This window comes from Phyllobates terribilis, unplaced genomic scaffold (genome assembly GCF_046119375.1).
Source record: "Phyllobates terribilis strain yellow unplaced genomic scaffold, ASM4611937v1 Scaffold_169__1_contigs__length_4117513, whole genome shotgun sequence".
Lineage (NCBI taxonomy): Eukaryota > Metazoa > Chordata > Amphibia > Anura > Dendrobatidae > Phyllobates > Phyllobates terribilis.
Genome location: NW_027362929.1, coordinates 85,315 through 108,927, shown reverse-complemented (window position 1 = coordinate 108,927; position 23,613 = coordinate 85,315). Strand labels below are relative to the sequence as shown.

General features: G+C 45.0%; 11 non-coding genes and 4 pseudogenes across 11 annotated transcripts; all 15 read left to right on the top strand.

Moving 5' to 3' along the window:
• Window positions 1-564: 564 nt before the first annotated feature.
• On the top strand, window positions 565-755 carry LOC141208971 (U2 spliceosomal RNA). Its single transcript, XR_012279181.1, has one exon. It is a non-coding gene; the product is annotated as a U2 spliceosomal RNA (small nuclear RNA).
• Window positions 756-1,877: 1,122 nt separating this feature from the next.
• Window positions 1,878-2,068, top strand: LOC141208960 (U2 spliceosomal RNA). The gene has a single exon (XR_012279170.1). It is a non-coding gene; the product is annotated as a U2 spliceosomal RNA (small nuclear RNA).
• A 1,121-nt stretch (window positions 2,069-3,189) lies between these two features.
• LOC141210787 (U2 spliceosomal RNA) lies at window positions 3,190-3,305 on the top strand (annotated as a pseudogene).
• A 524-nt stretch (window positions 3,306-3,829) lies between these two features.
• LOC141210509 (U2 spliceosomal RNA) lies at window positions 3,830-4,011 on the top strand. Its single transcript, XR_012280675.1, has one exon. It is a non-coding gene; the product is annotated as a U2 spliceosomal RNA (small nuclear RNA).
• A 1,117-nt stretch (window positions 4,012-5,128) lies between these two features.
• On the top strand, window positions 5,129-5,209 carry LOC141210796 (U2 spliceosomal RNA; annotated as a pseudogene).
• An 842-nt stretch (window positions 5,210-6,051) lies between these two features.
• On the top strand, window positions 6,052-6,249 carry LOC141210697 (U2 spliceosomal RNA). The gene has a single exon (XR_012280820.1). It is a non-coding gene; the product is annotated as a U2 spliceosomal RNA (small nuclear RNA).
• A 1,121-nt stretch (window positions 6,250-7,370) lies between these two features.
• On the top strand, window positions 7,371-7,561 carry LOC141208949 (U2 spliceosomal RNA). The gene has a single exon (XR_012279159.1). It is a non-coding gene; the product is annotated as a U2 spliceosomal RNA (small nuclear RNA).
• Window positions 7,562-8,682: 1,121 nt separating this feature from the next.
• Window positions 8,683-8,873, top strand: LOC141208938 (U2 spliceosomal RNA). Its single transcript, XR_012279148.1, has one exon. It is a non-coding gene; the product is annotated as a U2 spliceosomal RNA (small nuclear RNA).
• A 1,121-nt stretch (window positions 8,874-9,994) lies between these two features.
• Window positions 9,995-10,185, top strand: LOC141208927 (U2 spliceosomal RNA). Its single transcript, XR_012279137.1, has one exon. It is a non-coding gene; the product is annotated as a U2 spliceosomal RNA (small nuclear RNA).
• A 1,121-nt stretch (window positions 10,186-11,306) lies between these two features.
• Window positions 11,307-11,497, top strand: LOC141208916 (U2 spliceosomal RNA). Its single transcript, XR_012279126.1, has one exon. It is a non-coding gene; the product is annotated as a U2 spliceosomal RNA (small nuclear RNA).
• A 1,123-nt stretch (window positions 11,498-12,620) lies between these two features.
• Window positions 12,621-12,811, top strand: LOC141208903 (U2 spliceosomal RNA). The gene has a single exon (XR_012279115.1). It is a non-coding gene; the product is annotated as a U2 spliceosomal RNA (small nuclear RNA).
• Window positions 12,812-13,933: 1,122 nt separating this feature from the next.
• On the top strand, window positions 13,934-14,014 carry LOC141210795 (U2 spliceosomal RNA; annotated as a pseudogene).
• Window positions 14,015-14,856: 842 nt separating this feature from the next.
• LOC141210699 (U2 spliceosomal RNA) lies at window positions 14,857-15,055 on the top strand. The gene has a single exon (XR_012280822.1). It is a non-coding gene; the product is annotated as a U2 spliceosomal RNA (small nuclear RNA).
• Window positions 15,056-16,175: 1,120 nt separating this feature from the next.
• On the top strand, window positions 16,176-16,355 carry LOC141210804 (U2 spliceosomal RNA; annotated as a pseudogene).
• Window positions 16,356-17,056: 701 nt separating this feature from the next.
• LOC141210647 (U2 spliceosomal RNA) lies at window positions 17,057-17,242 on the top strand. Its single transcript, XR_012280790.1, has one exon. It is a non-coding gene; the product is annotated as a U2 spliceosomal RNA (small nuclear RNA).
• The last annotated feature ends 6,371 nt before the right edge of the window (window positions 17,243-23,613 follow it).

Below are 23,613 nucleotides of genomic sequence, written 5' to 3'. Positions count from 1 at the left end.
AACCAACCCAAAAAGTTTGGTTGATTAGTCTGTGGCATTCTTTTAAACTGTTGCTTATGGCGGTCTCTGTGAGCTTCTCAGTGACATTCAGCCATCCAGGTATCCCGCCTGCAGTAGACGGAATGTGGCAATGGAACGCTGGCTGCGCGTGTCATAATAGGCTCTGAGCCTTTATATACCTGCGCACAGCAGCAGCCACCTTCAGTCTGCTGCTGGACAGCCAGCAGCAGCAGCAGCAGGAGAGGTAATTAATCAGCAACCCTCCTGCTAAGGGTAGACAGCTGCTCGTTCTACCCCCCCCCCCGCCTTAATTGGTTCTCCTCCCTTCCAACGGTGTTGAGGCGGGTGGGAACAGCCGGGGGTTGAGGGTACTGTGCTAAAAGAGGTGGAGTTATGCAGATCTAAAACGCGTGGATTGCAGCAGCAGCAAGCCGAAAAGTGCAGGCATGTGAGGGATCTAGAGGTTGACAGCATGTCTTCTTAACGGGAGTCCAGATGGCCATCTCCACAAATGGACTTTTCAGAATCCTTGGGTGGCACCGTAGTCGGAAACCAATTCTGGTTATCGCTTCTCGGCCTTTTGGCTAAGATCAAGTGTAGTATCTGTTCTTATCAGTTTAATATCTGATACGTCCCCTATCTGGGGACCATATATTAAATGGATTTTTAGAACAGGGAGATGGAAAAAGAGCTTGCTCTGTCCACTCCACGCATTGACCTGGTATTGCAGTATCTCCAGGACCGGTGCACCCCTTCTTTAATGCAGTTTCTAAAATCAGAAAGAATTGAATTCAATGCTTTTTGTTCATTTTGCTTGTTTGTCGGATTTTGGGATGGACTCTTTGGCTTTGCTTTTCTTCTCCTCATTGGATTTTTCATGTTAAAAGTTGCAGAAGCCAGATGACAAGCTCATTTTGGTTCAACTTCAGCAACTGTGCATTGCATTGCCATGTAATGTAATGTAATGCAATGCTATCTATCTAGCTCTCCCTCTATACTTCCTTTTGGATAAACAGACATATTAGGCAAGCATTTTGGAGCTTTCACCTAAATAACTACAGGTGGTGAGATAAGCTGCACAATATAATTGACCTTTCAGTATATTGTTGCACACACACCATCTATTTAGCAAATGCCCTTGTTATCAACAGCAGCCTTTTAAACTCACCTGAGCTAACAGGTATGTGAGCTGGTTACTCTGCTGCGCTTAAAATTTCTTTTTTGGTTTGCTACAATGCCTTTTCTGAAACGTTGTCTCCCTCTGCTGGAACACTGACTTCTTTCATTTAATGCCTGCAGACTATAAAAGAGAAACCAACCCAAAAAGTTTGGTTGATTAGTCTGTGGCATTCTTTTAAACTGTTGCTTATGGCGGTCTCTGTGAGCTTCTCAGTGACATTCAGCCATCCAGGTATCCCGCCTGCAGTAGACGGAATGTGGCAATGGAACGCTGGCTGCGCGTGTCATAATATTCTCTGAGCCTTTATATACCTGCGCACAGCAGCAGCCACCTTCAGTCTGCTGCTGGACAGCCAGCAGCAGCAGCAGCAGGAGAGGTAATTAATCAGCAACCCTCCTGCTAAGGGTAGACAGCTGCTCGTTCCACCCCCCCCCCCCGCCTTAATTGGTTCTCCTCCCTTCCAACGGTGTTGAGGCGGGTGGGAACAGCCGGGGGTTGAGGGTACTGTGCTAAAAGAGGTGGAGTTATGCAGATCTAAAACGCGTGGATTGCAGCAGCAGCAAGCCGAAAAGTGCAGGCATGTGAGGGATCTAGAGGTTGACAGCATGTCTTCTTAACGGGAGTCCAGGTGGCCATCTCCACAAATTGACTTTTCAGAATCCTTGGGTGGCACCGTAGTCGGAAACCAATTCTGGTTATCGCTTCTCGGCCTTTTGGCTAAGATCAAGTGTAGTATCTGTTCTTATCAGTTTAATATCTGATACGTCCCCTATCTGGGGACCATATATTAAATGGATTTTTAGAACAGGGAGATGGAAAAAGAGCTTGCTCTGTCCACTCCACGCATTGACCTGGTATTGCAGTATCTCCAGGACCGGTGCACCCCTTCTTTAATGCAGTTTCTAAAATCAGAAAGAATTGAATTCAATGCTTTTTGTTCATTTTGCTTGTTTGTCGGATTTTGGGATGGACTCTTTGGCTTTGCTTTTCTTCTCCTCATTGGATTTTTCATGTTAAAAGTTGCAGAAGCCAGATGACAAGCTCATTTTGGTTCAACTTCAGCAACTGTGCATTGCATTGCCATGTAATGTAATGTAATGCAATGCTATCTATCTAGCTCTCCCTCTATACTTCCTTTTGGATAAACAGACATATTAGGCAAGCATTTTGGAGCTTTCACCTAAATAACTACAGGTGGTGAGATAAGCTGCACAATATAATTGACCTTTCAGTATATTGTTGCACACACACCATCTATTTAGCAAATGCCCTTGTTATCAACAGCAGCCTTTTAAACTCACCTGAGCTAACAGGTATGTGAGCTGGTTACTCTGCTGCGCTTAAAATTTCTTTTTTGGTTTGCTACAATGCCTTTTCTGAAACGTTGTCTCCCTCTGCTGGAACACTAACTTCTTTCATTTAATGCCTGCAGACTATAAAAGAGAAACCAACCCAAAAAGTTTGGTTGATTAGTCTGTGGCATTCTTTTAAACTGTTGCTTATGGCGGTCTCTGTGAGCTTCTCAGTGACATTCAGCCATCCAGGTATCCCGCCTGCAGTAGACGGAATGTGGCAATGGAACGCTGGCTGCGCGTGTCATAATAGGCTCTGAGCCTTTATATACCTGCGCACAGCAGCAGCCACCTTCAGTCTGCTGCTGGACAGCCAGCAGCAGCAGCAGCAGGAGAGGTAATTAATCAGCAACCCTCCTGCTAAGGGTAGACAGCTGCTCGTTCCACCCCCCCCCCCGCCTTAATTGGTTCTCCTCCCTTCCAACGGTGTTGAGGCGGGTGGGAACAGCCGGGGGTTTAGGGTACTGTGCTAAAAGAGGTGGAGTTATGCAGATCTAAAACGCGTGGATTGCAGCAGCAGCAAGTCGAAAAGTGCAGGCATGTGAGGGATCTAGAGGTTGACAGCATGTCTTCTTAACGGGAGTCCAGGTGGCCATCTCCACAAATGGACTTTTCAGAATCCTTGGGTGGCACCGTAGTCGGAAACCAATTCTGGTTATCGCTTCTCGGCCTTTTGGCTAAGATCAAGTGTAGTATCTTTCGAAAAGGCAGTTTTGTCCTTGGGCTGCCCTAGTAAATTGATGCATATTACACACTGGTTTGGTGCACTTGTTAGTACGCCAGGTGGCTCATAGAATTATCTGATGGAAAACATGGCCCTCCAGGATCGAAGTCACTAGGCTGGGTAAGTGTGAGGGCTTTGGAGCAATGTGCCCCAGGAGTAGGCGCCCTGGTGGGAGTCCAAGCTTACTGGGACTGGGAACCCCAGAAAGACTTGGCTTCGTAGCACGCCGCACCTTTGCCAATCATACTTTCTGAGCAACCCCCCCTATTCCTGGCCTCCGGGCTAGGAAGGGGAATTTTTATAAACCCGGTCGGAGGTCCGGTCAGCTTTGGGCTGAGAAACCAACACAGGCTCCAGCTCCACTAGGGTGGCAGCCTAGATGGAAGCTGGGAGCACGAAAACGGCTATTCTCCGGCTTCGGCTAGGGAGAGTATCGGAGATCCCTGACCCTCGCTGTGGCCTTCTGGCTCGGAGGGATGGGGATGGTTTATTGGGGACCCTCTCCTCCGGGAAGGGTCCACATGAATCCTCGCCTCGTGCGCTGTTTTGGTGTGACTTCGGTAACATTTTTCAGTGCCTTGGATGCAGCTTCAATCAAAAAATCTGTTCTTATCAGTTTAATATCTGATACGTCCCCTATCTGGGGACCATATATTAAATGGATTTTTAGAACAGGGAGATGGAAAAAGAGCTTGCTCTGTCCACTCCACGCATTGACCTGGTATTGCAGTATCTCCAGGACCGGTGCACCCCTTCTTTAATGCAGTTTCTAAAATCAGAAAGAATTGAATTCAATGCTTTTTGTTCATTTTGCTTGTTTGTCGGATTTTGGGATGGACTCTTTGGCTTTGCTTTTCTTCTCCTCATTGGATTTTTCATGTTAAAAGTTGCAGAAGCCAGATGACAAGCTCATTTTGGTTCAACTTCAGCAACTGTGCATTGCATTGCCATGTAATGTAATGTAATGCAATGCTATCTATCTCTCCCTCTATACTTCCTTTTGGATAAACAGACATATTAGGCAAGCATTTTGGAGCTTTCACCTAAATAACTACAGGTGGTGAGATAAGCTGCACAATATAATTGACCTTTCAGTATATTGTTGCACACACACCATCTATTTAGCAAATGCCCTTGTTATCAACAGCAGCCTTTTAAACTCACCTGAGCTAACAGGTATGTGAGCTGGTTACTCTGCTGCGCTTAAAATTTCTTTTTTGGTTTGCTACAATGCCTTTTCTGAAACGTTGTCTCCCTCTGCTGGAACACTGACTTCTTTCATTTAATGCCTGCAGACTATAAAAGAGAAACCAACCCAAAAAGTTTGGTTGATTAGTCTGTGGCATTCTTTTAAACTGTTGCTTATGGCGGTCTCTGTGAGCTTCTCAGTGACATTCAGCCATCCAGGTATCCCGCCTGCAGTAGACGGAATGTGGCAATGGAACGCTGGCTGCGCGTGTCATAATAGGCTCTGAGCCTTTATATACCTGCGCACAGCAGCAGCCACCTTCAGTCTGCTGCTGGACAGCCAGCAGCAGCAGCAGCAGGAGAGGTAATTAATCAGCAACCCTCCTGCTAAGGGTAGACAGCTGCTCGTTCCACCCCCCCCCCCGCCTTAATTGGTTCTCCTCCCTTCCAACGGTGTTGAGGCGGGTGGGAACAGCCGGGGGTTGAGGGTACTGTGCTAAAAGAGGTGGAGTTATGCGGATCTAAAACGCGTGGATTGCAGCAGCAGCAAGCCGAAAAGTGCAGGCATGTGAGGGATCTAGAGGTTGACAGCATGTCTTCTTAACGGGAGTCCAGGTGGCCATCTCCACAAATGGACTTTTCAGAATCCTTGGGTGGCACCGTAGTCGGAAACCAATTCTGGTTATCGCTTCTCGGCCTTTTGGCTAAGATCAAGTGTAGTATCGCTTCTCGGCCTTTTGGCTAAGATCAAGTGTAGTATCTTTTGAAAAGGCGGTTTTGGATGTTGGCCGCCCTAGTAGATTGATACATTATGCACACTGGGGTTTAGGCGCTTGTTAGTACGCCAGGTGGCTAATATAGTCATCTGGTGGAAAGCATGGCCCCCCAGGATCGACGCCATTGGGCCGGGGAAGATCGAAAGCCCGAATTGTGAAGTGCCCCAGGAGTGGTGACCCTGGGGTGCCTTAACTCACTGGGATTGGGAACCCCACTTGAGTTTATGGCACATTTGCACAAGCACTTCAAATTTTCTTTCTTCGCACACACCCTTATTCCGGGCCTTCTGGCCTTAGGATGGGGAATTTTTCAATTCCCGGTCGAAGGTCCGGGCAGTATTATACTGTGAAACCTTCACTATTTATTTAATTTCTTTGTCACTGTGTGTCCACTTATTCACGTGTGTCACGTCCTACTAGGATTTTGTCGGGATGCGGTTCCCTTACGGGTTCCTCTCTTGGCAGGTCTAGGGGGGGAGTGTGTGGCCATCAGGTTCCGCTCCCCCCTGAACCCCCCTGGCTCTCCTCTTTCGGGAGGAGAGCGTTGTTGGCTCCCCTCTTCCGGGAGGGGAGCACAGTCTTTGGCTCCCAGTGCCTTGCTCGGGTGAGAACTCGGGCAGGTGCTGGGGGTAAGATTGGGTCGCCTCTGGCTTCGGCTGGAGGTGGCTTTTTGTCCCTGTTCCTCGCTGTGGCCTTTTGGCTCGGAGGGACGGGGAATGGTTTGGGGGACCCTTCTCCTTTTGGAGAGGGTTTCAAGAAGACCAGCATCCTAGTGCACTTTTTTTGTGGCACTTGTCACTTTTTTAAGCGCACTCGGGTTTTGTACACGAATTCGGGCTTTCGAAAAAAAGAAAAAAAAAAAAAAAAAAAAAAAAATCTGTTCTTATCAGTTTAATATCTGATACGTCCCCTATCTGGGGACCATATATTAAATGGATTTTTAGAACAGGGAGATGGAAAAAGAGCTTGCTCTGTCCACTCCACGCATTGACCTGGTATTGCAGTATCTCCAGGACCGGTGCACCCCTTCTTTAATGCAGTTTCTAAAATCAGAAAGAATTGAATTCAATGCTTTTTGTTCATTTTGCTTGTTTGTCGGATTTTGGGATGGACTCTTTGGCTTTGCTTTTCTTCTCCTCATTGGATTTTTCATGTTAAAAGTTGCAGAAGCCAGATGACAAGCTCATTTTGGTTCAACTTCAGCAACTGTGCATTGCATTGCCATGTAATGTAATGTAATGCAATGCTATCTATCTAGCTCTCCCTCTATACTTCCTTTTGGATAAACAGACATATTAGGCAAGCATTTTGGAGCTTTCACCTAAATAACTACAGGTGGTGAGATAAGCTGCACAATATAATTGACCTTTCAGTATATTGTTGCACACACACCATCTATTTAGCAAATGCCCTTGTTATCAACAGCAGCCTTTTAAACTCACCTGAGCTAACAGGTATGTGAGCTGGTTACTCTGCTGCGCTTAAAATTTCTTTTTTGGTTTGCTACAATGCCTTTTATGAAACGTTGTCTCCCTCTGCTGGAACACTGACTTCTTTCATTTAATGCCTGCAGACTATAAAAGAGAAACCAACCCAAAAAGTTTGGTTGATTAGTCTGTGGCATTCTTTTAAACTGTTGCTTATGGCGGTCTCTGTGAGCTTCTCAGTGACATTCAGCCATCCAGGTATCCCGCCTGCAGTAGACGGAATGTGGCAATGGAACGCTGGCTGCGCGTGTCATAATAGGCTCTGAGCCTTTATATACCTGCGCACAGCAGCAGCCACCTTCAGTCTGCTGCTGGACAGCCAGCAGCAGCAGCAGCAGGAGAGGTAATTAATCAGCAACCCTCCTGCTAAGGGTAGACAGCTGCTCGTTCTACCCCCCCCCCCGCCTTAATTGGTTCTCCTCCCTTCCAACGGTGTTGAGGCGGGTGGGAACAGCCGGGGGTTGAGGGTACTGTGCTAAAAGAGGTGGAGTTATGCAGATCTAAAACGCGTGGATTGCAGCAGCAGCAAGCCGAAAAGTGCAGGCATGTGAGGGATCTAGAGGTTGACAGCATGTCTTCTTAACGGGAGTCCAGGTGGCCATCTCCACAAATGGACTTTTCAGAATCCTTGGGTGGCACCGTAGTCGGAAACCAATTCTGGTTATCGCTTCTCGGCCTTTTGGCTAAGATCAAGTGTAGTATCTGTTCTTATCAGTTTAATATCTGATACGTCCCCTATCTGGGGACCATATATTAAATGGATTTTTAGAACAGGGAGATGGAAAAAGAGCTTGCTCTGTCCACTCCACGCATTGACCTGGTATTGCAGTATCTCCAGGACCGGTGCACCCCTTCTTTAATGCAGTTTCTAAAATCAGAAAGAATTGAATTCAATGCTTTTTGTTCATTTTGCTTGTTTGTCGGATTTTGGGATGGACTCTTTGGCTTTGCTTTTCTTCTCCTCATTGGATTTTTCATGTTAAAAGTTGCAGAAGCCAGATGACAAGCTCATTTTGGTTCAACTTCAGCAACTGTGCATTGCATTGCCATGTAATGTAATGTAATGCAATGCTATCTATCTAGCTCTCCCTCTATACTTCCTTTTGGATAAACAGACATATTAGGCAAGCATTTTGGAGCTTTCACCTAAATAACTACAGGTGGTGAGATAAGCTGCACAATATAATTGACCTTTCAGTATATTGTTGCACACACACCATCTATTTAGCAAATGCCCTTGTTATCAACAGCAGCCTTTTAAACTCACCTGAGCTAACAGGTATGTGAGCTGGTTACTCTGCTGCGCTTAAAATTTCTTTTTTGGTTTGCTACAATGCCTTTTCTGAAACGTTGTCTCCCTCTGCTGGAACACTGACTTCTTTCATTTAATGCCTGCAGACTATAAAAGAGAAACCAACCCAAAAAGTTTGGTTGATTAGTCTGTGGCATTCTTTTAAACTGTTGCTTATGGCGGTCTCTGTGAGCTTCTCAGTGACATTCAGCCATCCAGGTATCCCGCCTGCAGTAGACGGAATGTGGCAATGGAACGCTGGCTGCGCGTGTCATAATATTCTCTGAGCCTTTATATACCTGCGCACAGCAGCAGCCACCTTCAGTCTGCTGCTGGACAGCCAGCAGCAGCAGCAGCAGGAGAGGTAATTAATCAGCAACCCTCCTGCTAAGGGTAGACAGCTGCTCGTTCCACCCCCCCCCCCGCCTTAATTGGTTCTCCTCCCTTCCAACGGTGTTGAGGCGGGTGGGAACAGCCGGGGGTTGAGGGTACTGTGCTAAAAGAGGTGGAGTTATGCAGATCTAAAACGCGTGGATTGCAGCAGCAGCAAGCCGAAAAGTGCAGGCATGTGAGGGATCTAGAGGTTGACAGCATGTCTTCTTAACGGGAGTCCAGGTGGCCATCTCCACAAATGGACTTTTCAGAATCCTTGGGTGGCACCGTAGTCGGAAACCAATTCTGGTTATCGCTTCTCGGCCTTTTGGCTAAGATCAAGTGTAGTATCTGTTCTTATCAGTTTAATATCTGATACGTCCCCTATCTGGGGACCATATATTAAATGGATTTTTAGAACAGGGAGATGGAAAAAGAGCTTGCTCTGTCCACTCCACGCATTGACCTGGTATTGCAGTATCTCCAGGACCGGTGCACCCCTTCTTTAATGCAGTTTCTAAAATCAGAAAGAATTGAATTCAATGCTTTTTGTTCATTTTGCTTGTTTGTCGGATTTTGGGATGGACTCTTTGGCTTTGCTTTTCTTCTCCTCATTGGATTTTTCATGTTAAAAGTTGCAGAAGCCAGATGACAAGCTCATTTTGGTTCAACTTCAGCAACTGTGCATTGCATTGCCATGTAATGTAATGTAATGCAATGCTATCTATCTAGCTCTCCCTCTATACTTCCTTTTGGATAAACAGACATATTAGGCAAGCATTTTGGAGCTTTCACCTAAATAACTACAGGTGGTGAGATAAGCTGCACAATATAATTGACCTTTCAGTATATTGTTGCACACACACCATCTATTTAGCAAATGCCCTTGTTATCAACAGCAGCCTTTTAAACTCACCTGAGCTAACAGGTATGTGAGCTGGTTACTCTGCTGCGCTTAAAATTTCTTTTTTGGTTTGCTACAATGCCTTTTCTGAAACGTTGTCTCCCTCTGCTGGAACACTGACTTCTTTCATTTAATGCCTGCAGACTATAAAAGAGAAACCAACCCAAAAAGTTTGGTTGATTAGTCTGTGGCATTCTTTTAAACTGTTGCTTATGGCGGTCTCTGTGAGCTTCTCAGTGACATTCAGCCATCCAGGTATCCCGCCTGCAGTAGACGGAATGTGGCAATGGAACGCTGGCTGCGCGTGTCATAATATTCTCTGAGCCTTTATATACCTGCGCACAGCAGCAGCCACCTTCAGTCTGCTGCTGGACAGCCAGCAGCAGCAGCAGCAGGAGAGGTAATTAATCAGCAACCCTCCTGCTAAGGGTAGACAGCTGCTCGTTCCACCCCCCCCCCCGCCTTAATTGGTTCTCCTCCCTTCCAACGGTGTTGAGGCGGGTGGGAACAGCCGGGGGTTGAGGGTACTGTGCTAAAAGAGGTGGAGTTATGCAGATCTAAAACGCGTGGATTGCAGCAGCAGCAAGCCGAAAAGTGCAGGCATGTGAGGGATCTAGAGGTTGACAGCATGTCTTCTTAACGGGAGTCCAGGTGGCCATCTCCACAAATGGACTTTTCAGAATCCTTGGGTGGCACCGTAGTCGGAAACCAATTCTGGTTATCGCTTCTCGGCCTTTTGGCTAAGATCAAGTGTAGTATCTGTTCTTATCAGTTTAATATCTGATACGTCCCCTATCTGGGGACCATATATTAAATGGATTTTTAGAACAGGGAGATGGAAAAAGAGCTTGCTCTGTCCACTCCACGCATTGACCTGGTATTGCAGTATCTCCAGGACCGGTGCACCCCTTCTTTAATGCAGTTTCTAAAATCAGAAAGAATTGAATTCAATGCTTTTTGTTCATTTTGCTTGTTTGTCGGATTTTGGGATGGACTCTTTGGCTTTGCTTTTCTTCTCCTCATTGGATTTTTCATGTTAAAAGTTGCAGAAGCCAGATGACAAGCTCATTTTGGTTCAACTTCAGCAACTGTGCATTGCATTGCCATGTAATGTAATGTAATGCAATGCTATCTATCTAGCTCTCCCTCTATACTTCCTTTTGGATAAACAGACATATTAGGCAAGCATTTTGGAGCTTTCACCTAAATAACTACAGGTGGTGAGATAAGCTGCACAATATAATTGACCTTTCAGTATATTGTTGCACACACACCATCTATTTAGCAAATGCCCTTGTTATCAACAGCAGCCTTTTAAACTCACCTGAGCTAACAGGTATGTGAGCTGGTTACTCTGCTGCGCTTAAAATTTCTTTTTTGGTTTGCTACAATGCCTTTTCTGAAACGTTGTCTCCCTCTGCTGGAACACTAACTTCTTTCATTTAATGCCTGCAGACTATAAAAGAGAAACCAACCCAAAAAGTTTGGTTGATTAGTCTGTGGCATTCTTTTAAACTGTTGCTTATGGCGGTCTCTGTGAGCTTCTCAGTGACATTCAGCCATCCAGGTATCCCGCCTGCAGTAGACGGAATGTGGCAATGGAACGCTGGCTGCGCGTGTCATAATAGGCTCTGAGCCTTTATATACCTGCGCACAGCAGCAGCCACCTTCAGTCTGCTGCTGGACAGCCAGCAGCAGCAGCAGCAGGAGAGGTAATTAATCAGCAACCCTCCTGCTAAGGGTAGACAGCTGCTCGTTCCACCCCCCCCCCCGCCTTAATTGGTTCTCCTCCCTTCCAACGGTGTTGAGGCGGGTGGGAACAGCCGGGGGTTGAGGGTACTGTGCTAAAAGAGGTGGAGTGATGCAGATCTAAAACGCGTGGATTGCAGCAGCAGCAAGCCGAAAAGTGCAGGCATGTGAGGGATCTAGAGGTTGACGGCATGTCTTCTTAACGGGAGTCCAGGTGGCCATCTCCACAAATGGACTTTTCAGAATCCTTGGGTGGCACCGTAGTCGGAAACCAATTCTGGTTATCGCTTCTCGGCCTTTTGGCTAAGATCAAGTGTAGTATCTGTTCTTATCAGTTTAATATCTGATACGTCCCCTATCTGGGGACCATATATTAAATGGATTTTTAGAACAGGGAGATGGAAAAAGAGCTTGCTCTGTCCACTCCACGCATTGACCTGGTATTGCAGTATCTCCAGGACCGGTGCACCCCTTCTTTAATGCAGTTTCTAAAATCAGAAAGAATTGAATTCAATGCTTTTTGTTCATTTTGCTTGTTTGTTGGATTTTGGGATGGACTCTTTGGCTTTGCTTTTCTTCTCCTCATTGGATTTTTCATGTTAAAAGTTGCAGAAGCCAGATGACAAGCTCATTTTGGTTCAACTTCAGCAACTGTGCATTGCATTGCCATGTAATGCAATGTAATGCAATGCTATCTATCTAGCTCTCCCTCTATACTTCCTTTTGGATAAACAGACATATTAGGCAAGCATTTTGGAGCTTTCACCTAAATAACTACAGGTGGTGAGATAAGCTGCACAATATAATTGACCTTTCAGTATATTGTTGCACACACACCATCTATTTAGCAAATGCCCTTGTTATCAACAGCAGCCTTTTAAACTCACCTGAGCTAACAGCTATGTGAGCTGGTTACTCTGCTGTGCTTAAAATTTCTTTTTTGGTTTGCTACAATGCCTTTTCTGAAACGTTGTCTCCCTCTGCTGGAACACTGACTTCTTTCATTTAATGCCTGCAGACTATAAAAGAGAAACCAACCCAAAAAGTTTGGTTGATTAGTCTGTGGCATTCTTTTAAACTGTTGCTTATGGCGGTCTCTGTGAGCTTCTCAGTGACATTCAGCCATCCAGGTATCCCGCCTGCAGTAGACGGAATGTGGCAATGGAACGCTGGCTGCGCGTGTCATAATAGGCTCTGAGCCTTTATATACCTGCGCACAGCAGCAGCCACCTTCAGTCTGCTGCTGGACAGCCAGCAGCAGCAGCAGCAGGAGAGGTAATTAATCAGCAACCCTCCTGCTAAGGGTAGACAGCTGCTCGTTCCACCCCCCCCCCCCCGCCTTAATTGGTTCTCCTCCCTTCCAACGGTGTTGAGGCGGGTGGGAACAGCCGGGGGTTGAGGGTACTGTGCTAAAAGAGGTGGAGTTATGCAGATCTAAAACGCGTGGATTGCAGCAGCAGCAAGCCGAAAAGTGCAGGCATGTGAGGGATCTAGAGGTTGACAGCATGTCTTCTTAACGGGAGTCCAGGTGGCCATCTCCACAAATGGACTTTTCAGAATCCTTGGGTGGCACCGTAGTCGGAAACCAATTCTGGTTATCGCTTCTCGGCCTTTTGGCTAAGATCAAGTGTAGTATCTGTTCTTATCAGTTTAATATCTGATACGTCCCCTATCTGGGGACCATATATTAAATGGATTTTTAGAACAGGGAGATGGAAAAAGAGCTTGCTCTGTCCACTCCACGCATTGACCTGGTATTGCAGTATCTCCAGGACCGGTGCACCCCTTCTTTAATGCAGTTTCTAAAATCAGAAAGAATTGAATTCAATGCTTTTTGTTCATTTTGCTTGTTTGTCGGATTTTGGGATGGACTCTTTGGCTTTGCTTTTCTTCTCCTCATTGGATTTTTCATGTTAAAAGTTGCAGAAGCCAGATGACAAGCTCATTTTGGTTCAACTTCAGCAACTGTGCATTGCATTGCCATGTAATGTAATGTAATGCAATGCTATCTATCTAGCTCTCCCTCTATACTTCCTTTTGGATAAACAGACATATTAGGCAAGCATTTTGGAGCTTTCACCTAAATAACTACAGGTGGTGAGATAAGCTGCACAATATAATTGACCTTTCAGTATATTGTTGCACACACACCATCTATTTAGCAAATGCCCTTGTTATCAACAGCAGCCTTTTAAACTCACCTGAGCTAACAGGTATGTGAGCTGGTTACTCTGCTGCGCTTAAAATTTCTTTTTTGGTTTGCTACAATGCCTTTTCTGAAACGTTGTCTCCCTCTGCTGGAACACTGACTTCTTTCATTTAATGCCTGCAGACTATAAAAGAGAAACCAACCCAAAAAGTTTGGTTGATTAGTCTGTGGCATTCTTTTAAACTGTTGCTTATGGCGGTCTCTGTGAGCTTCTCAGTGACATTCAGCCATCCAGGTATCCCGCCTGCAGTAGACGGAATGTGGCAATGGAACGCTGGCTGCGCGTGTCATAATAGGCTCTGAGCCTTTATATACCTGCGCACAGCAGCAGCCACCTTCAGTCTGCTGCTGGACAGCCAGCAGCAGCAGCAGCAGGAGAGGTAATTAATCAGCAACCCTCCTGCTAAGGGTAGACAGCTGCTCGTTCCACCCCCCCCCCCCGCCTTAATTGGTTCTCCTCCCTTCCAACGGTGTTGAGGCGGGTGGGAACAGCCGGGGGTTGAGGGTACTGTGCTAAAAGAGGTGGAGTTATGCAGATCTAAAACGCGTGGATTGCAGCAGCAGCAAGCCGAAAAGTGCAGGCATGTGAGGGATCTAGAGGTTGACAGCATGTCTTCTTAACGGGAGTCCAGGTGGCCATCTCCACAAATGGACTTTTCAGAATCCTTGGGTGGCACCGTAGTCGGAAACCAATTCTGGTTATCGCTTCTCGGCCTTTTGGCTAAGATCAAGTGTAGTATCGCTTCTCGGCCTTTTGGCTAAGATCAAGTGTAGTATCTTTTGAAAAGGCGGTTTTGGATGTTGGCCGCCCTAGTAGATTGATACATTATGCACACTGGGGTTTAGGCGCTTGTTAGTACGCCAGGTGGCTAATATAGTCATCTGGTGGAAAGCATGGCCCCCCAGGATCGACGCCATTGGGCCGGGGAAGATCGAAAGCCCGAAGTGTGAAGTGCCCCAGGAGTGGTGACCCTGGGGTGCCTTAACTCACTGGGATTGGGAACCCCACTTGAGTTTATGGCACATTTGCACAAGCACTTCAAATTTTCTTTCTTCGCACACACCCTTATTCCGGGCCTTCTGGCCTTAGGATGGGGAATTTTTCAATTCCCGGTCGAAGGTACGGGCAGTATTATACTGTGAAACCTTCACTATTTATTTAATTTCTTTGTCACTGTGTGTCCACTTATTCACGTGTGTCACGTCCTACTAGGATTTTGTCGGGATGCGGTTCCCTTACGGGTTCCTCTCTTGGCAGGTCTAGGGGGGGAGTGTGTGGCCATCAGGTTCCGCTCCCCCCTGAACCCCCCTGGCTCTCCTCTTTCGGGAGGAGAGCGTTGTTGGCTCCCCTCTTCCGGGAGGGGAGCACAGTCTTTGGCTCCCAGTGCCTTGCTCGGGTGAGAACTCGGGCAGGTGCTGGGGGTAAGATTGGGTCGCCGCTGGCTTCGGCTGGAGGTGGCTTTTTGTCCCTGTTCCTCGCTGTGGCCTTTTGGCTCGGAGGGACGGGGAATGGTTTGGGGGACCCTTCTCCTTTTGGAGAGGGTTTCAAGAAGACCAGCATCCTAGTGCACTTTTTTTGTGGCACTTGTCACTTTTTTAAGCGCACTCGGGTTTTGTACACGAATTCGGGCTTTCGAAAAAAAGAAAAAAAAAAAAAAAAAAAAAAAAAATCTGTTCTTATCAGTTTAATATCTGATACGTCCCCTATCTGGGGACCATATATTAAATGGATTTTTAGAACAGGGAGATGGAAAAAGAGCTTGCTCTGTCCACTCCACGCATTGACCTGGTATTGCAGTATCTCCAGGACCGGTGCACCCCTTCTTTAATGCAGTTTCTAAAATCAGAAAGAATTGAATTCAATGCTTTTTGTTCATTTTGCTTGTTTGTCGGATTTTGGGATGGACTCTTTGGCTTTGCTTTTCTTCTCCTCATTGGATTTTTCATGTTAAAAGTTGCAGAAGCCAGATGACAAGCTCATTTTGGTTCAATTTCAGCAACTGTGCATTGCATTGCCATGTAATGTAATGTAATGCAATGCTATCTATCTAGCTCTCCCTCTATACTTCCTTTTGGATAAACAGACATATTAGGCAAGCATTTTGGAGCTTTCACCTAAATAACTACAGGTGGTGAGATAAGCTGCACAATATAATTGACCTTTCAGTATATTGTTGCACACACACCATCTATTTAGCAAATGCCCTTGTTATCAACAGCAGCCTTTTAAACTCACCTGAGCTAACAGGTATGTGAGCTGGTTACTCTGCTGCGCTTAAAATTTCTTTTTTGGTTTGCTACAATGCCTTTTCTGAAACGTTGTCTCCCTCTGCTGGAACACTGACTTCTTTCATTTAATGCCTGCAGACTATAAAAGAGAAACCAACCCAAAAAGTTTGGTTGATTAGTCTGTGGCATTCTTTTAAACTGTTGCTTATGGCGGTCTCTGTGAGCTTCTCAGTGACATTCAGCCATCCAGGTATCCCGCCTGCTGTAGACGGAATGTGGCAATGGAACGCTGGCTGCGCGTGTCATAATAGGCTCTGAGCCTTTATATACCTGCGCACAGCAGCAGCCACCTTCAGTCTGCTGCTGGACAGCCAGCAGCAGCAGCAGCAGGAGAGGTAATTAATCAGCAACCCTCCTGCTAAGGGTAGACAGCTGCTCGTTCCACCCCCCCCCCGCCTTAATTGGTTCTCCTCCCTTCCAACGGTGTTGAGGCGGGTGGGAACAGCCGGGGGTTGAGGGTACTGTGCTAAAAGAGGTGGAGTTATGCAGATCTAAAACGCTTGGATTGCAGCAGCAGCAAGCCGAAAAGTGCAGGCATGTGAGGGATCTAGAGGTTGACAGCATGTCTTCTTAACGGGAGTCCAGGTGGCCATCTCCACAAATGGACTTTTCAGAATCCTTGGGTGGCACCGTAGTCGGAAACCAATTCTGGTTATCGCTTCTCGGCCTTTTGGCTAAGATCAAGTGTAGTATCTTTCGAAAAGGCGGTTTTGGATGTTGGCCGCCCTAGTAGATTGATACATTATGCACACTGGGGTTTAGGCGCTTGTTAGCACGCCAGGTGGCTAATATAGTCATCTGGTGGAAAGCATGGCCCCCCAGGATCGACGCCATTGGGCCGGGGAAGATCGAAAGCCCGAAGTGTGAAGTGCCCCAGGAGTGGTGACCCTGGGGTGCCTTAACTCACTGGGATTGGGAACCCCACTTGAGTTTATGGCACATTTGCACAAGCACTTCAAATTTTCTTTCTTCGCACACACCCTTATTCCGGGCCTTCTGGCCTTAGGATGGGGAATTTTTCAATTCCCAGTCGAAGGTCCGGGCAGTATTATACTGTGAAACCTTCACTATTTATTTAATTTCTTTGTCACTGTGTGTCCACTTATTCACGTGTGTCACGTCCTACTAGGATTTTGTCGGGATGCGGTTCCCTTACGGGTTCCTCTCTTGGCAGGTCTAGGGGGGGAGTGTGTGGCCATCAGGTTCCGCTCCCCCCTGAACCCCCCTGGCTCTCCTCTTTCGGGAGGAGAGCGTTGTTGGCTCCCCTCTTCCGGGAGGGGAGCACAGTCTTTGGCTCCCAGTGCCTTGCTCGGGTGAGAACTCGGGCAGGTGCTGGGGGTAAGATTGCTTCGCCTCTGGCTTCGGCTGGAGGTGGCTTTTTGTCCCTGTTCCTCGCTGTGGCCTTTTGTCTCGGAGGGACGGGGAATGGTTTGGGGGACCCTTCTCCTTTTGGAGAGGGTTTCAAGAAGACCAGCATCCTAGTGCACTTTTTTTGTGGCACTTGTCACTTTTTTAAGCGCACTCGGGTTTTGTATACGAATTCGGGCTTTCGATAAAAAAAAAAAAAATCTGTTCTTATCAGTTTAATATCTGATACGTCCCCTATCTGGGGACCATATATTAAATGGATTTTTAGAACAGGGAGATGGAAAAAGAGCTTGCTCTGTCCACTCCACGCATTGACCTGGTATTGCAGTATCTCCAGGACCGGTGCACCCCTTCTTTAATGCAGTTTCTAAAATCAGAAAGAATTGAATTCAATGCTTTTTGTTCATTTTGCTTGTTTGTCGGATTTTGGGATGGACTCTTTGGCTTTGCTTTTCTTCTCCTCATTGGATTTTTCATGTTAAAAGTTGCAGAAGCCAGATGACAAGCTCATTTTGGTTCAACTTCAGCAACTGTGCATTGCATTGCCATGTAATGTAATGTAATGCAATGCTATCTATCTAGCTCTCCCTCTATACTTCCTTTTGGATAAACAGACATATTAGGCAAGCATTTTGGAGCTTTCACCTAAATAACTACAGGTGGTGAGATAAGCTGCACAATATAATTGACCTTTCAGTATATTGTTGCACACACACCATCTATTTAGCAAATGCCCTTGTTATCAACAGCAGCCTTTTAAACTCACCTGAGCTAACAGGTATGTGAGCTGGTTACTCTGCTGCGCTTAAAATTTCTTTTTTGGTTTGCTACAATGCCTTTTCTGAAACGTTGTCTCCCTCTGCTGGAACACTGACTTCTTTCATTTAATGCCTGCAGACTATAAAAGAGAAACCAACCCAAAAAGTTTGGTTGATTAGTCTGTGGCATTCTTTTAAACTGTTGCTTATGGCGGTCTCTGTGAGCTTCTCAGTGACATTCAGCCATCCAGGTATCCCGCCTGCAGTAGACGGAATGTGGCAATGGAACGCTGGCTGCGCGTGTCATAATAGGCTCTGAGCCTTTATATACCTGCGCACAGCAGCAGCCACCTTCAGTCTGCTGCTGGACAGCCAGCAGCAGCAGCAGCAGGAGAGGTAATTAATCAGCAACCCTCCTGCTAAGGGTAGACAGCTGCTCGTTCCACCCCCCCCCCGCCTTAATTGGTTCTCCTCCCTTCCAACGGTGTTGAGGCGGGAGGGAACAGCCGGGGGTTGAGGGTACTGTGCTAAAAGAGGTGGAGTTATGCAGATCTAAAACGCGTGGATTGCAGCAGCAGCAAGCCGAAAAGTGCAGGCATGTGAGGGATCTAGAGGTTGACAGCATGTCTTCTTAACGGGAGTCCAGGTGGCCATCTCCACAAATGGACTTTTCAGAATCCTTGGGTGGCACCGTAGTCGGAAACCAATTCTGGTTATCGCTTCTCGGCCTTTTGGCTGAGACCAAGTGCTTCACAGCAGGAGGTTTCAGTTGAAGGGCACTCAGGTACCCCTCTCCTTGGCCTGGCAGGATCGTCCACTTCGGTGGGCTTCACCTGCCTGCTGCTATTAGCGAGAGGGATTAGTCCTAGGGTAACGGGCAGCGATCCCCCAGCCTTCAGGTGCTTTATCTCAAAGCTCTGAAGGCGCAGATTGCAGGCGGTTGCAATTTGCATTTTGTTGCGCCATACCATGGAGGTTGACCCCAACCTCGTGCCTCTATATGCGAGGCTTAAGAACACCATAAGGGTCCGATTTACGGCTGGTGGTTCCGATATGCGGAATCTGGGATATGTAGTCCAGGACGTGCTTGAGAAACTGCTCCACGTCAGAACCAACGAAATCCTTTCTATCCAGGATTATCCTCGACGTGGAGATTATGATGTAACCTTTACTGGCGAAGGTATTTTCAAAGATGTTTTGTCCAGAGTTAAGTCGGTAGAAAATAGCCCTGGTCTAAAAGGGATTCAGATCATCGAGCACGTCCTGGATGAGGTAAAGATGGTGGTTGTGAAAATCTTCTCACCCTTCATAACAGCACCAGAGGTTATTTCCTTTTTGTCAGTTTATTTTAAAAGTGTGAAATTGATTGGGAAAGTGTTGAATGAGTTTAACATCTGGACCTCAAAATGGAAGTTTTTAGTAAAATGTGAAAGAGACCCTAAATTCCCTGGAGGTGTGAGACTTCCTCCAGCTCGATTTAAAATAGGGCAAACTAATGGGGATTTTTTTTTCTCAGGAATGCCACTTTTCTGTAGGTATTGTGGTCTCTATGGGCACTCTAAGGATAGTTGTGGTGCCACTTGTAGAAATTGTGCCAGTACTGAACATGACACAAAGGAGTGCCCAAATGAAAAAAAATGCTCTTTTTGTCGGACACCTGGTCATTTCTATTTTTCTTGCCCTCACAGGTTCAGAGAGGATGAACAAAAACAAAAGGAGAAGTCCAAGACATCCGGGAATGGACGGGCCAATCAGACCACCCCTCAGGAGGAGGAACAACAACCTGGAGCCTCGGGAGGTGATAAGGGCGCTTCGACTAGTAACAATCCCTCCGAGTCAATGACAGGTAACTCACAGGAGCCCAGGAGCTGGCTGAAAGACCATAAGGAGGCTAAAAGGAAGGCTGAGAAAGATCATAAAGGGGCGGTCGGTAAGGCCAAAAAAGAGCGCCAAAAGGCTGACACCGAGCCCAAAATTCCCACTGGGTCTCACGAGAGCGAGGGCGGTGCGTGGCATTTGGTGAGGTCTCATAATAAGAAAAAGAATGGTTCCGTGGAGGTGGCTAATAGGGAGGAGATGGATACATCCCCTCACGGGGGTGTAGACTCTGGAATCCCGAGGTCCCGGGGCTCTGCTGCCCCAGGTGGGGCCCCGAACCTGGCTGCCTCCGGGGACTCTGAGGCTCCGCCATGTGCGCAGCCTGCCCCTGTGTTACGACCCTCTGCGGGTCTGCAGGGGAGTGCGGAGCCTCTCGGAGACCCACCTGACGAGGACCTAAATGGTCAGCCTATGGAGACCCAGTGTAACCTTTCTCTCAATATCCTTCCGAGCTACACCCCAGTAGCGTCGGGTCTTAATTTAAGTGAATGTTCCTTCTCCGATGATGAAGACTCTTTGATAACGGTGGATTCAGAAGAGGGCGTTGGTGAAAGTCCAAGTGGTCTGATCCGTCCATCGGATAGGTAAAGTCCAGTTTTTGTTTCTTCCTAACCATTTGTTATGATGGCTGACATTAGTGGTGTTTCCCTCAATGTGAGAGGCATAGGATCCAAGACCAGAAGAGCTACTGTTTTACATTTTTTAACCTGTTTTACAGCTTCTGTTTTCTTTTTACAAGAATGTCATATCCCTCATAAGATTTCTTACAAAAAATATAAGGAAGAGTGGAAACATGGTCCATCGGTCTGGTCTGGATCAAATGCAACCGGATCAGCCGGGGTAGCTATACTTTTTAAGGGAAATGTGTCTATTGATTTTATCCAAGATATTTTACCGGGTCGTATTCTTTTAGTTAAGGCTTTTATTGATGGGACAAGATGGCAGTTTTTAAATTTTTATGGGTCACCTGATAAAAATGAAAGGGCTGATATGCTGGAAATTTTACCTTTATTTATTAACATTTCTGAACCTTTTATCCTGGCAGGTGATTTTAATTGTATTTTAAAAGGCGAAAGCCGACGCTCCGGTTCCGTGAGTAGAAATTATGACAAAACGTCTGGAATGTTAAGCAATATTATAAATGATTGTAAATTAACTGATGTGTATAAAGAATGTAACAAGGATAGCCCTATAGACGCTGGTTTCACCTGGAGCAATTCTACATGTAGCTCCAGGATAGATTTTGTTTTAGGTTCAGAAAAAATACTGCCAGTGAAATGTGAAGTTTTAACTAATATTCTCTCAGATCACAAGGTTTTATCTTTTAGAGTGAGGATTAATGGAAAGAAGAAATGTGGTAAGAAATCTTGGAAATTGAATGTGTCCCTTTTAAAAGATCCACAAATTTTATCGGATTTTATTGAGTTTTATGTAAACTGTAGAAAAAGGAAAAACCCCAATATTTCTTTTAGCTCCTGGTGGGATAGAATGAAAATAAACATTAAAGATTTCTTTATAAAGAAAAGCATACAAAAAGCTAAAGAAAAGTTTGAGATCTATAATTTTCTTAATATCAGGTTACAGACATTGTACAAATTCAAAGACAATGGTCTGGATGTAGGTAATGATATATTGAGTCTTAAAGGAGAAATTTCAAAGTGGTTGGAACAAAAAGGAAAAGAACTGATTTTTCGTTCAAAGGTAAAACACGTAGAAGAGGATGAGACTTGTTCCAGGTATTTTTTTAAGAAAAACAAACAGGCGAAAACAATAATTGATAACATAGATGGAGATAATAATATCAACGTTATATTGGATAAGGTAAATGTCTATTTTAATGATCTTTTTAATGTAAAAACTGTAGACCATGATTTAATACACACTTTCCTGGGGGAGATCAAGTCCACCCTAGATGCTGATGCCCAAAGTTTTTTATCCCAACCTCTATGTGAGGAAGAGATTTTAGAAACCATGAAGAGTTTTAAAAATGGTAAAGTGCCCGGCCCTGATGGTATCCCCATAGAGTTTTATATAAGTTTTTATGATATTTTAAAAGATGATTTGTTTAATTTGTTTTCCGAAGTTTTTAATAATAAGGTTTTACTCAACTCATGGAAGAAAGGTGAGGTATCACTACTATACAAAAAAGGTGACAAAACGGATCTTAAAAACTGGAGGCCGATAACTCTTTTAAATAGTGATTACAAAATTATGGCTAAGATCTGTGCAAATCGGTTGAAAAAGGTGATACATAAAGTAATTCATGCAAATCAGGTATGCGGGGTACCTGGGCGTAGTATCTGGGACAATTTAAACCTGGTGAAAGATTGTATTGAAGATGTAAAAACCAGAAAGACAAAGATGTCAATCCTAGCGGTGGATTTTGAGAAAGCTTTTGACCGCGTGTCTCATTTTTATCTTTTTAAAGTTTTAGAAAAAATGGGCATTCCGGGTGGGTTTTTATTGTCTCTTAAAGCTTTTTATAATGATTGTACGAGTAAGATTTTAGTTAATGGTTTTAAAACAAAAGAGGTAGTTTTAAAATCAGGGGTGAAGCAGGGTTGCCCTTTGTCCCCCCTGCTTTTTATATGTGCTATAGAACCCCTTTTATGTACAATACGCCGGGATAAGCAAATATGTGGAGTACCCTTACCCGGAGGGAACGGTCTACAAGTTAAAGTTGTAAGCTATATGGATGATGTAGCAGTGTTTGGATGTGATGTACCTTCAATACAAAAAACGATAAGCCAAATTCAGTCTTTTTGTACAGTTTCCGGTTTTAAAATTAATCTTACTAAATGTAATATTTTAAATGTCGGGGGGATGAGTCTACATGATGTACCAATTGTAGTTACAGATTCCATTACTATTTTAGGTGTTTCTTTTAATGAATCTAATAATGGTTTTAATAGCTGGGATGCGGCAGCACAGAAAATTAATCAGAAAATCTGCATGTGGAATATGAGAAAGCTGTCAATGGAAGGTAAAGTTCTGATTGTAAAAATGGTGATATTACCTATCCTGTTATATCTTAGTTTGGTGTTCCCCCCTCCTACAAATTTGTTGAAACGAATTACAAAAGTATGTTTTACCTTTTTTTGGGGCTCAAAAATGGAGAAACTCAAAAGAGAAATTGTGACAAAGCCAAAGGTTAAAGGTGGGAAAGATTTCCCTGTTTTAGATAAGTTTCTTTTAATACATTTTTTCTGTTTCTGTTTTAAAACCCTTTTTAAAGATAATTACCTTTCCTATTTTATGCGTTTTAACACTGGTTTTCTCATGAGAAGGTTTGGTTGGTTTGAAACGGTTTTATCCTTTCCTTATGCTTTTAACCTACCTGCACATTATGAGATTTTAAAGAAAATTATTCTTGATTTTAATTTGAATAAGAAACAGACAGGGGATCTATGTAACAGCAAGACACTACTCAAACAAATTAGTACTGATGTGACGTTGTGTGATATTGAACGTTATGATGATGACAAAACTGTACACATATGGAAAATGATTAACGCCCCTTATCTTTTTAATGTACAGAAAGACATGTCTTGGAGCTGCGCACACCACTGTCTTCCTTGCCGGGCATTCCAGTACAGAAGAGGTTTTGTGAGGTCTGCCATCTGCCCAAGAGAAGGTTGTCAAGAAGAAGAGACAGTGAAGCATCTTTTATGGACTTGTGCTTTTGCTAAAGAGTTCTGGAGAAGATTAATCCCCCTGCTGGAGAAAATTGTGGACCTCAAGGACTTTAATTTTGCATCAGTGTTATATGGTCTTCTGGAATGCCCAACAATGGACCAAAAAATAATGGCGTGGAAGACAATGAATTGTGCCAAGATAGCGCTCTGGAATGCTAGAAATATTGCTGTTTTTAAACATGAAATGTTACCAGTAGATGATGTTTTAGCCTTTTGTAAAAGTGAAATGTACATATACTATTTATTGGACAGGAAAAAGAATGTAACGTTGGCAGGCAAATGGCTTTTTAACCTATGGAATATTTGAAGTCTTGTAAAATTTGCTGTGATGGAATTTTTATTTTTCTTTGAAGTCCCGAAAGTGTAATGTGGATGTAATGGTTTTATTTCTGT